Raw genomic sequence first — 11,973 nt, 5'->3', positions numbered from 1 at the left:
TTCAGTTCAAAATACCTCTGATCCTCTACTCTTTTGTTCTGTCCTCCTGGCTCACATATTCACAGGTTTCTTGGAAAAATACTTAGCATTTTCTTTGAAGGGCCAGCAACAGGCTGTGGCCAGGCTATTTGTGTCTGGTGGTGGCTGCGTGAAGCCCCTGGGATTGCCCACTTAGCTACAGACTGTGTCTGAATGCCCTGGGCTGGAAATTGAAAATGTGTGCTTGTGTGAGCGATCACCCTTGGCTGTAGGCGATGATTTCCACAGTGCTCCTTGTAGAAACCTCAGGGGAGGAGATCATGGAATGATATAACTGGGAGGACCTCTGAGAAATCATTTGGCCTTGCCTCCCATGGAGAGCCCAGGACAAAGAAAACAAGGAAAAGAAAAACAAAAAACCGAACCCTGATTCTCTTCCCTCTTGCTGGCACACTGTATAATGCCGGTGTTCTCTCCCCATGCTAGCAGAGGAAGTTAGGATCAGGGAACCACTTGGGTTTTTTCCCTGCCATCCATCATTTGAGCTTTCACAGTGTGATACTCAACAGCTTGGAAATATTAGCACTAATATGTAAGATATGGATTGAAATTCAGCCTCACAATTATGATTAGAAATGAAATCACATTGAACTGATGAGTGTCACATTGTCATTAAATAGAAATTAAAACCTAAAAATGTGAATGAGTTCAATAAATATTTAAGGTCCCATTAGGGTAGTTCTCAAATAACACATGGAAGTATCACCTGAAAGGCTTATGTAAAGTGTTCTCAGGATCCACCCTCAGAATTTCTAATTCATTGGATTAGGAATGAGGCCCAGAAATCTATATTTTTAACAGTGTCCCCAGGGAGTGCTAATGCTAATGCTCTGCAAAGCATACACTGAGGAGCACTGTTTGGGGAAAAGGACAGATACTCTGTGAGTAGTTACTATGTTCCATCTCTAGACTATAAGCTTCCCACCTGCAGAAGCTTTTCATTTGCCACCATATCATTCCTGTGGCTTGTGGCTTTAAATACCATTATATGCCCACAATTCTAAATCTGTATTTTCAGCCCAGACAACAGTTCCTAACTTCAGACTCATATAGCCACTCAACAGCTCCATACAGATGTCTAAAAGACATCTCAAACTTAACATGTTGAAATTGAACTTTTAATTTCCCCTAACCTACTCTACTTTCAGTATTCCCATCTCAACTAATGCTGAACAAATCCTTCCAGACGTTCAAGTAAAAAAATAGTGGGTCATCTTTGACTTCTTTCTTTCTCCCATACCCCTCATCCAATCTGTTAGAAATGCTGTTACCTGTGTCTTTAACCTATATCTAGACTCTGGCCACTTTCACTCCTACCACCCTGATTCAACATACTCTGTCTAACCTCTCTTGAGTTATGGCCAATTGTCTCATATCCATGCTTCCACTCCTGTCCCCTACTGTCTGTTTTCGACATAGTAGCCAAAGGGATCCTGCGAAAATATAAATCAGGCCATGTGACTCTTTGGTTCAACGCTATTTTGAGTAAAAGCCGAAGTTCTTACAGTGGACTGCAAAACCCTGTAAGAGGTGACTTCTTGTTGCCTCTCTGGCCTCATGTCTTGTTCCTCTCCTCCTTGCTTTGCCATGTCCACACAATCACTGGCTCTTGCTGCAATATACTCATCATGTTTGCATGTAGGCCTTTATATTGGCTGTTCGTTCACTTTGCCTGGAACACTATTTCTCCATATATCCACATAGATCACTCTCTCACTCACCTTCTTCACGTCTTTGAGTCTTTGCTCAAATTTGTCTCTATTACCTTCTCAGTAAGGTCTATCTGGGCTGCCCTATTTATTGTTATAATGACTCCCACCCATCCCTAGCATTTCTGAACTCCTTCTCCCCTCCTCTGTGCTATTTGTTCTATGGCATTTATCACCATTTAATATACCAGGAAATTTACTGATTTATTATGTTTATTGTCTTTTCTCCCATTAGAATGTAAGCTTCACAAGTGTGGAGATCTTTGTCTCTTTTGTTCAATGATGCTGCTCAAGCACCCACAGCAGTGCCTGCCACGTGGTAGGTGCTTTATTAATATTTGTTGAACAAATTAATGATGCATAATAAATTCTTAATATTTATTAAACGATAAAGCATTTAGAAATATTACTTCATTTAACTCACAGCAGCCCTTTAATCCCCATTTTACAAATGAGAAAACCAAGGTTGACATATATTAAGTAACATGATCAATATCAAATATCCAAATATGTCTGACTCTGAAATGCCTTCACTTTCTACTCTCCCACTACCTGTACAATGCCCCAGGCACTATACTAGCTATAGGATATGAATGAAAGAGTCATCGTTCCTTCTCTAAGGATCTCATTTGTTAGAGAAGACAGATGTACAGAAAAAAAAAAAAAAGCTACAGGGAACTTACAGTTTATTTCTATAGCAAATGTACAGACAGTTAACTACAGTGCAAAGCAGAATGTGGCATATATTATCAAAAATGTACTAAGTGTTATAGGAGAGAGAGTTAGTCTTGCATGGAGTGACAAGAGATTGAACTTGTAGGAGGAGGAAATAATAATAATTGAAAATGTGAATAGTCCTTGGTTAGCTGCTGAATGATGGATAGGATTTAATAGCTAGAGATGCTCAGGACTAGTATTTCACCATGAAAAAAGGAAATAAGCAGAAAAGTGAAGATTAGGTGTGGGGAACGTAGAATTTTCTAGAAACACAGTATATGAGGTGGCTCAAAGGCAATAGCCTAGGTAAATCTATTGGATCTTTCTTCTGAATCTGCTAAAATGCTTTTGTTGAAGGGAAAGCTGTACTCTGGGAGAGCTATTCTGGCAGGCATGTGTTCATTTATGTAACATTATTAAGTGCCTGGCTATGTGTTCGATGAAGGGGTTAAAATGGAAAGAGAGATGGAAGATGCCTCTGCTCTTCAAAGCTTGTAACCTGGCAAAGATGGCAGCTAATTAAACAAGGAAATACAACTCAATGAAATACGTACAGTGGAAGGAGACACAGAACCCATGACAAGGGAGAACAACCTTCTCTGAGGTCAGGGAAAATATCAGAGACTTACTAGAGGACTTACATTTCAGCTGAGACTTGAGGGATGTATAGGCATTACCAGGGCAAATAAGAGGGCAGAGAGTGTTGTAGGCAAGGGAATGACATGTACAGACAACCAGAAGTGACCAATACCATTCACTGAGCCCGCCAGGACCCAGAAAACATTCAATATAGCTGGAGTATAGAATGAAAAAGGAGAGAGTGGAAAGTAGTAATGTGGAGGAGTAGGCAGAAACACATTATAGGCATGTTAAAAATTTTAACTTTATCAAAAGGCGAAAAGGGCGTCATCATGGGTTTCAAGCAGAGAAACTGTATGATCAGATTTTCATTTTAGAAGCTTTAATCTTGCTTTAGTGAGCAGAATGGGTTGGAAGGGACTAAAAATGGAAGTAAGGAGATCTATTCAGAGGCTGTGGTAATAATCCAGTCAGGCGGGGATAGATTAAAGCAGATGGATGAGATTGTCAGGATTTGGGGATTGATAGGATATATGGGATGGAGAAAAGGGAGGCCTCAAAGATGACTTGCAAGTTTCTAAATTGTGCAAATGGGTCATGGTATAGTCAGTTACTGAAATATGACTGAACAGAAAGTATGCATGTGTGTGGGTGTATATATGTAGATGTAATCAGGGAGTTATTACAGTAGACCAGACAAGAGACTTAACAATGGTAATGATAGAAGTCAAGTAAATAATATTTAACCAAATTTATAAATATTTTAAGGTTATTAGTAAGAAATCATGTAGACTTATAAAGTGATGATGGCACAATTTTTATAATCCATTTGTAGTTTTCTAGATCATTGTTTGATAGTCTGTCTGCGTACTGAGTTGTTGAGTCAATGCCTCATTTATTTAGTCAGTACTTAGGGAGAGGATTTTAAACCATCTTATAAGACCAAAATTTATTATTAAAAATATTAAAAATATCCATCATTTTCATTTTATCATTTCATATCTCTGATATAAAGAATGAGTGCACTATTTAAACAGAGCCCTAATTTATTAGCTTAAGTACAACATGAGCTGCTCCCTAGACCTGACCATTCTTTTTTAAGAAACACACTAATTTGGGAATTGTTCAGTTGTATAGGCTTAAAAAGTAAATAGGGGCAAGGAAAAGCTACATACGGCTCATCTACATGAAGGATGGCTGGAAGATCAACTTAGCTTGATTCTTCAGGGAGTGATTTTCTTTGAACACTTAGCTGAATTCACATATAATATTCATCCAAGTGGCTCATTGCATCTTCAGAAAAAGCCTCATCTGGGCTTGCAAATATTCTTCTTTTAAAATGGTAAACTTAAACATTACTTTTGAAAGCACCGGTATAGAAAATGAGCCTTCAGAATATTCATTCAGGGCAGTCATCAATAAGATGGCAATCCTCTCTGGGCTAAGAATGATGGGTGGCCAGTGCTCAGAGACTACCTCTGCACACTCTGATGGAGATAGGGGTAGCAGGAAAAGATACAGCTTATAGGAAAATTAGCCTCGTCAACCAAATGGACTTGGTAAGATTCTCCTCTTTCTACCATTTTGAATAAAATGATGGGCTGTGTAGTTCTCAGGAGTGTGGTCTGCCTTTATTACATACCTCCTTCTTTTCAGAAAATATATAAAGAATTCCAACCCTCCACCAGGCACTGTGCTAGGTCCTGGGGATACAATATATAAATTCTGGTTTCAAGAATCTTATAGGCTGGCAGTGGGGACATTCTCTTCATGCCATTCCTAGTAATTAAGCAACTAGCATGTTGACCTGCTTATGGTAGGTATTCAATACATGAATAAATGAAATGACAAATAATTCATAATATATAATCCACACTGCCTGACTTGACTTCTCTGATTCCCTGTAGAGACCCCTGCGCTTGAGTGGTTCATTTCTCATGCAAAAGCAAATATTTTGGATAGGAAATTTTTAATGAATACTTACTGCAGAGCCTTTAAATTACAAAAATAGATTTTTCTCTATAACTATTGCTCTATAACACTGAACTTCTAAAACCAAAATTATTCCTTGCTAAATTATTTGCTACAAAGTAATAACACGTTTCTGACCTAACAACCAAAAACTCAAAAATCGGAGACACAGAGCTGAATGGAAGACAGTTTACTCACTTAGCAACACATGATGCAGGAGAACTATCAGCAGGTATATGGTGGCTTGAAGGGCCTTCAGTTTATCTTTTCTTCTAGTAACTCTCTTCACACTGTGTTGTCTTCTTTGGATCTCTAATGCCATTCAGTTTTCAAAATCTGCTCTCAGGAAAGCACCTTATAACTTTGTAGAAGACAAAATTTATTCTCCCAGATGGAGGGTCACGGGAGGAAGGATAGGGGATCCTTCTCAATATCCCTGTTACCAGACCACACAAGCACTGCCTTTGGTGTTCATAAGAGCGGGGTGCTCTAAATAAACATACATAATAAATTAATTTATTCATTCATTCCTTCAATAATTGAATGGTTAATAAGACAAAGTTTTTGGTGCTTATGAGACAAGATGGAGTTATGAAGTGACAGAAATTATGATTCAGAAGTAACAGGCATACAGTAAGTAAAATGGAAACAATGAAGTCAGTAGATGAGAGAGCTGAGTGGAGTAGACTTAGGAAAACATAGACACTGCTAAAAAGAGTAACTGGCCTCAAATGTCTTAAAAGGACTGAGATGAGGGCCACACTTGACCCACATGCCTTTGGAAAACCATATTGGAAAGTATTTTAAAACTTTAAATAGAATGGAGATGAGAAGTTAGGAACCAAGAAGATAAGCCCAAACTCTTTCCTTCTATCTCATGGTGCCTTTATCCCTCATAATTCCAACTCTACTTCTTCCCTTCATGACATTAAAAAAAAAAATTGGCCTATCTTCAAACTACTTAATTTGTTCACCATTTCCAGAATACAAATTGCCTGAGAATAAGATTGGCCCAGCTCATCTGTGTACAGTGGACTTGTTGTATTTATGTCAAGTGCCTTTATCCTTGTCTAATCCATCATCCATCGATGGCTTCCCAGTGCTGGGGCTGTGGGTAAGTAGGGCTGTGCCCTTTAGAAGGAATTTGTGACACCACAGGCATGAAGACTAAAAAAATCTAGAGCAAAAATGAGTTATTAGAATATAAAAAGAGCTAACTTCTTTGAGTATCTGCCATATGCTACATACTGCTTTATATACTTTAAATTTAACCTTAATAACAATCCTTTCATTATACTTACTTTTTATATGAGGAAACTGAGATACTGAGATATTCAGTAACTTATCAAGTGGCAGAGTTGAGGATTGAACTCAGGCAGCCTGATTCCTGAACCTATGTACACAACAATTACATTCTACTGAGTAGTTTAAAATTGTTTTCTCACTTACTGTTAGGTATGTGCTTCTAGGCAAGGGATACAACTCCTTTAAACTCTAGTTTTTCCATCCATCCAATGAAGGTAATACCTGCCCACATACCACATAAGATTGTTCTCAGGATTAAGTAAAAATGTATTTGAGAATTCTTTTTAAACTGTAGAGCAAGGTATTACAATTTAAAGCAACAACATTATCAGTAGCAATAGGAATAATAAAAGTACGGAGACGTTTCGTTAAGTAGTTAACTTTCTGAGAGCTCCTTAAAAAATTCATATGTTCTTTGCCCTCAAGTTCCCATTATAAAATAGCTGTAGTCATCTTTTACACTTCAGCATGACAGTCTTTTGGGGGATTTTTTTTCTTGAGGTTGATCAGATTACTGCTGTGTCATCCAAGAAATGATAATATAATGGGAAAAGGGCAAAAGTCCTGGATCTGCATCTATTTTTCTCATTTCTCTTTCTACCCATGATTATTTATGGGATAGATAAATTTGTAACATGCTTTGAAAGCTTCAGATGAAAGGTGTTATAGGCAATTTAAAATCAGTATGTTCTGTTACATTTTTTTTTTCTTGAGACTTTCAGCAACAAATTGCACAATGGAAAGTTCTCTTACTACATATCTCTTTAGTTATATGTCTGTTTTATTTTAGCACACTCAGATTTGCATGGCATACATCTAAATAAATGCTATAAAAAAGAAATCATGGGATTTTCCTGGTGGTGCAGTGGTTAAGAAACCGCCTGCCAATGCAGGGCACATGGGTTCGATCCTTGATCCGGGAAGATCCCACATGCCATGGAGCAACTAAGCCCATGCACCACAACTACTGAGCCTGCGCTCTAGAGCTGGTGAGCTACAACTACTGAGCCCACGTGCCACAACTACTGAAGCCCATGCGTCTAGAGCCCGTGCTCCGCAACAAGAGAAGCCACCACAATGAGAAGCCCGTGCTCGTCGCAACTAGAGAAAGCCCATGCACAGCAACGAAGACCTGATGCAGCCAAACATAAATAAATAAAATAAAATAAAATAAAATTATGATTAAAACTGTTAGAACTAATAAACGAATTCAGCAAAGTTGCAGAATACAAAATCAATACACAAGAATTTATTGCATTTCTATATGCTAATAACAAACTATCTGAAAAACTAAGAAAGCAGTCCCATTTACAATTGCATTAAAAAGAATAAAATACCTAGGAATAAATTTAACCAAAGAGGTGAAAGACCTGTATATTGAAAACTACAAGACATTAATGAAAGAAATTGAAGAAGACACAAATAAATGGAAAGATATTCCATGCTCATGAATTGGAAGATTGGAAGTGGTTGAGAATCTGCCTGCTAATGCAGGAGACACGGGTTCGAGCCCTGGTCTGGGAAGATCCCACATGCCGTGGAGCAACTAGGCCCGTGAGCCACAACTACTGAGCCTGCGCGTCTGGAGCCTGTGCTCCGCAACAAGAGAGGCTGTGATAGTGAGAGGCCCGCGCACTGCGATGAAGAGTGACCCCTGCTTGCCACAACTAGAGGAAGCCCTCGCACAGAAACGAAGACCCAACACAGCCAAAAATAAATAAATAAATTAATTAATTTAAAAAAAAAGAATTGCAAGAATTAATATTGTTAAAATGTCCATACTACCCAAATAAATCTACAGATTCAATGAAATCCTTACCAAAATTCCAACAACATTTTTTCACAGAAATAGAACAAACAATCCTAACCTTTGTATGGAACCATAAAGACCCTGAATAGCCAAAACAATCTTGAGAAAGAAGAACAAAGCTGGAGGCATCATGTGCCCTGATTTCAAACTATATTACAAAACTGTTGTAATTAAAACAGTACGGTATTGGTATAAAAACAGACACATAGATCAGTGGAACAGAACAGAGAGTCCAGAAGTAAGCCCACTCATTTATGGTCAATTAATTTGCCACAAAGGAGCCAAGAATATACTATGAGGAAAAGATATTCTCTTCAGTAAATAGTGTTGGGAAAATTGGACAGCCACATGTAGAAGAATGAAACTGGACTGCTGTGTTACACCATACATGAATATTAAATCAAAATGGATTAGAGGCTGAACATAAGACCTGAAACCGTAAAACTCCTAGAAGAAAACACAGGTGGTAAGCTCTTTGACATAGGTCTTGGTGATGATTTTTTGAATCTGATACCAAAAGCAAAGGCAACAAAAGCAAAAATAAACAAGTGGGACTACATTAAACTAAAAACCTTCTGCACAGCAAAGGAATGCAATGAAAATGCAGCCTACTTTATGGGAGAAAATATTTACAAATCATATATCTGATAAGGGACTAATATCCAAAATATTTAAAGAACTCATACAACTCAATACCAAAACATAAACTCTCTGATTTAAAAATGGACAGAAGATCTAATTAGACATTTCCCCAAAGAGGACATACATATGGCCAAAAAGTATATGAAAATATGCTTTATATCATTAATCATCAGGGAAATGCAGACCAAAACCACAATGAACTATCCCCTCACACCTATTAGAATAGCTGTTATCAAAGACTAGAAATAACAAATGTTGACAAGGAGGTAGAGAAAAGGAAGCCCTTGTACACTGTTGGTAGGAGTGTAAGTTCATGCAGCCACTATGGAGAACAGTATGGAGGTTCCTCAAAAAATTAAAAATTACCATATGATCCAGCAATTCCAACCCTGGGTATTTATCCAAAGAAAACAAAAACACTAACTCAAAAAGGTACATGCACCCCCAACATTCACTGCAGCATTATTTACAATAGCCAAGATATGGAAACAACGTAAGTGTCCATCAATGGTTAAATGGATAAAGAAGATGTGGCATGTATATATAATGGAATATTATTCGGCCATATAAAAGAACGATATCTGGCCATTTGTGAGAACATGAATGGACCTTGAGGGCATTATGCGGTGGTGGTGGTGTGATGAATTGGGAGATTGGGAATGACATGTATACACTAATATGTATAAAATGGAGAATTAATAAGAACCTGCTGTATAAAAAAATAAACAAAATTGAAAAATTCAAACAAAAAAATAACAATAGTAAACAACTAATATTTATGGAGTATTTCCTATGTAACCAGGCACCGTGCAAAGCACAGCGGAGCACACACTTAATCTCATCCTCTCATCTGTATTAAAGAGTAAGAAACTGCAGTTTGGAGAGCCTCAGCAACTTTCTGAGGACACACAGGGAAGTTTTTAACTATACTCTCTTCAGATATTTTTTCGTGTCCTTTCTCTCTTCTCCTTCTGGTACCCCTATAATGCAAATGTTGGTGCATTTAATGTTGTCCCAGAGGTCTCTTAGGCTGTCTTCATTTCTTTCCATTCTTTTTCTTTATTCTGTTCCATGGCAATGAATTCCACCATTCTGTCTTTCAGGTCACTTATCTGTTCTTCTGCTACTGATTCCTGCTAGTGTATTTTTCATTTTAGTTATTGTGTTGTTCATCTCTGTTTGTTCTTTAATTCTTCTAGGTCTTTGTTCAACATTTCTTGCATCTTCTCAGTCTTTACCTGCATTCTTTTTCCGAGGTCCTGGATCATCTTCCCTATTATTATTCTGAACTCTTTTTCTGGAAGATTGCCTATCTCCGCTTCATTTTATTGTTTTTCTGGGGTTTTATCTTGTTCCTTCATCTGTTACACAGTCCTCTGCTCTTTCATTTTTTGTATCTTTCTGTGAATGTGGTTTTCATTCCACAGGCTGCAGGATTTTAGTTCTTATTGCTTCTGCTTTCTGCCCTCTGGTGGATGAGGTTATCTAAGAGGCTTGTGCACATTTCCTGATGGGAGGGACTGGTGGTGGGTAGAGCTGGGTGTTGCTAAGAAGAAGGTAGAGCTCAGTAAAACTTTAATCTGCTTGCTCACTCATGGGTGGGGCTGAGTTCCCTCCTGGTTGGCTGTTTGGCTGAGGCGACCCAGCAATGGAAGCTACAGTCTCTTTGGTGGGGCTAATGGCAGACTCCGGGAGGGCTCACGGCAAAGAGTACTTCCCAGAACTTCTGCCGCCAGTGTCCTTGTCCTCACGGTGAGACACAGCCACCCCCCACCTCCGCAGGAGACCCTCCAACACTAGCAGGTAGGTCTAGTTTTGTCTCCTGTGGGGTCACTGCTCCTTCCACCTGGGTCCCGATGCGCACACTACTTTGTGTGTGCCCTCCAAGAGTGGAGTCTCTATTTCCCTCAGTGCTGTTGAAGTCCTGCAATCAAATCCCACTAGCCTTCAAAATCTGATTCTCTGGGAATTCCTCCTTCCGTTGCCAGACCCCCATGTTGGGAAGCCTGATGTGGGGCTCAGAACCTTCACTCCCGGGGGTGAACTTCTGTGGTATAGTTCTTCTCCATTTTGTGAGTCACCCACCCAGTGGTTATGAGATTTGATTTTATTGTGATTGCGCCCCTCGTACTGTCTCATTGTGCTTCTACTTTGTCTTTGGATGTGGGGTATCTTTTTTGGTGAGTTCCAGTGTCTTACTGTTGATGACTGTTCAGCAGCTAGTTGTGATTCGGGTGCCCTTGCAAGAGGGAGTGAGCACATGTCCTTTTACTCTCCAGTCTTGAACCAATCTCCACATTTTAAAATAATGTCTGGCACCTGTATATTGTTTCCCTTTTCGCTTACATAATCAATTTAAAATTTTCCCAATAGCCCTGTGAGAGTATGGCGGAAAATAGTTGCAACAGATATAAATATACATATTGAAACTGCTGTAAGGCAAATGCTGGCAATTTATTTAATGGAGAAAAGCCACCCAGTTCTTGATTTCTCATTTCCAGTACAACAGCAGTGATGGTGCTAGGGGTTATGAATGATAATGATGATGATATGCTTTATTTGTATAAGTTTCTACTATTTTATCTGCTGTTTGATTTTGGCCTAATCCAGGATGACATTATCAGGCATTTCAGTGCTTCGGGAAACACTTCTCACCAGCTGGATTGCTAGCCAAACTTGTAAGCTAACAACTGAATACTACATAAGGTCTATCACCCAGCCACCCCCATACTTGCTCCCCAGGGCTGATGGGGAATGGGCCATGAGTCACGGAGGCAGTTGGTGGGGAGGTGGCAGCTCTACCCACCGATGATTATTTTTTAAAATAACTGAGGGCTCTTACTGTACCTCAACCCACAATTTCCTTGCCTCCACCACAACCAAGCCAATGTGGTGGGGTAAACATCATCAGTTTTTTACTTCTTTTCATGTTTTAAATTTGTTTTAGCTGGATTTTTTTCAGCATTCTGATATCAAAATAGAGGAGAAGGGAGAATGTGCAGGATAATTTGCCCAAGTTCCTTATCTCTCTAGCAAATACCAAGACTCCTGAATTGTACTATTTTCTGTGCCTCATAATTTTTTTTTGAATTTTATTTATTTATTTATACAGCAGGTTCTTATTAGTCATCCATCTTATACACATCAGTGTACACATGTCAATCCCAATCTCCCAATTCATCACACCACCAACCCCACCAC

The 11,973-nt window shown here is 38.8% G+C and overlaps 1 long non-coding RNA gene across 1 annotated transcript; it reads left to right on the top strand.

Annotated features, from left to right (window-relative positions):
• Positions 1-1,981: 1,981 nt before the first annotated feature.
• Positions 1,982-9,609, top strand: LOC141278884 (uncharacterized). Its single transcript, XR_012332282.1, has 3 exons — positions 1,982-2,067; positions 5,999-6,129; positions 9,575-9,609. It is a non-coding gene; the product is annotated as an uncharacterized lncRNA (long non-coding RNA).
• Positions 9,610-11,973: the final 2,364 nt, after the last annotated feature.

Source organism: Tursiops truncatus, chromosome 6 (assembly GCF_011762595.2).
Source record: "Tursiops truncatus isolate mTurTru1 chromosome 6, mTurTru1.mat.Y, whole genome shotgun sequence".
Classification (NCBI taxonomy): domain Eukaryota; kingdom Metazoa; phylum Chordata; class Mammalia; order Artiodactyla; family Delphinidae; genus Tursiops; species Tursiops truncatus.
The sequence above is the reverse complement of the archived record's forward strand: the minus strand, read 5'-3'. Positions and strand labels throughout refer to the sequence as shown.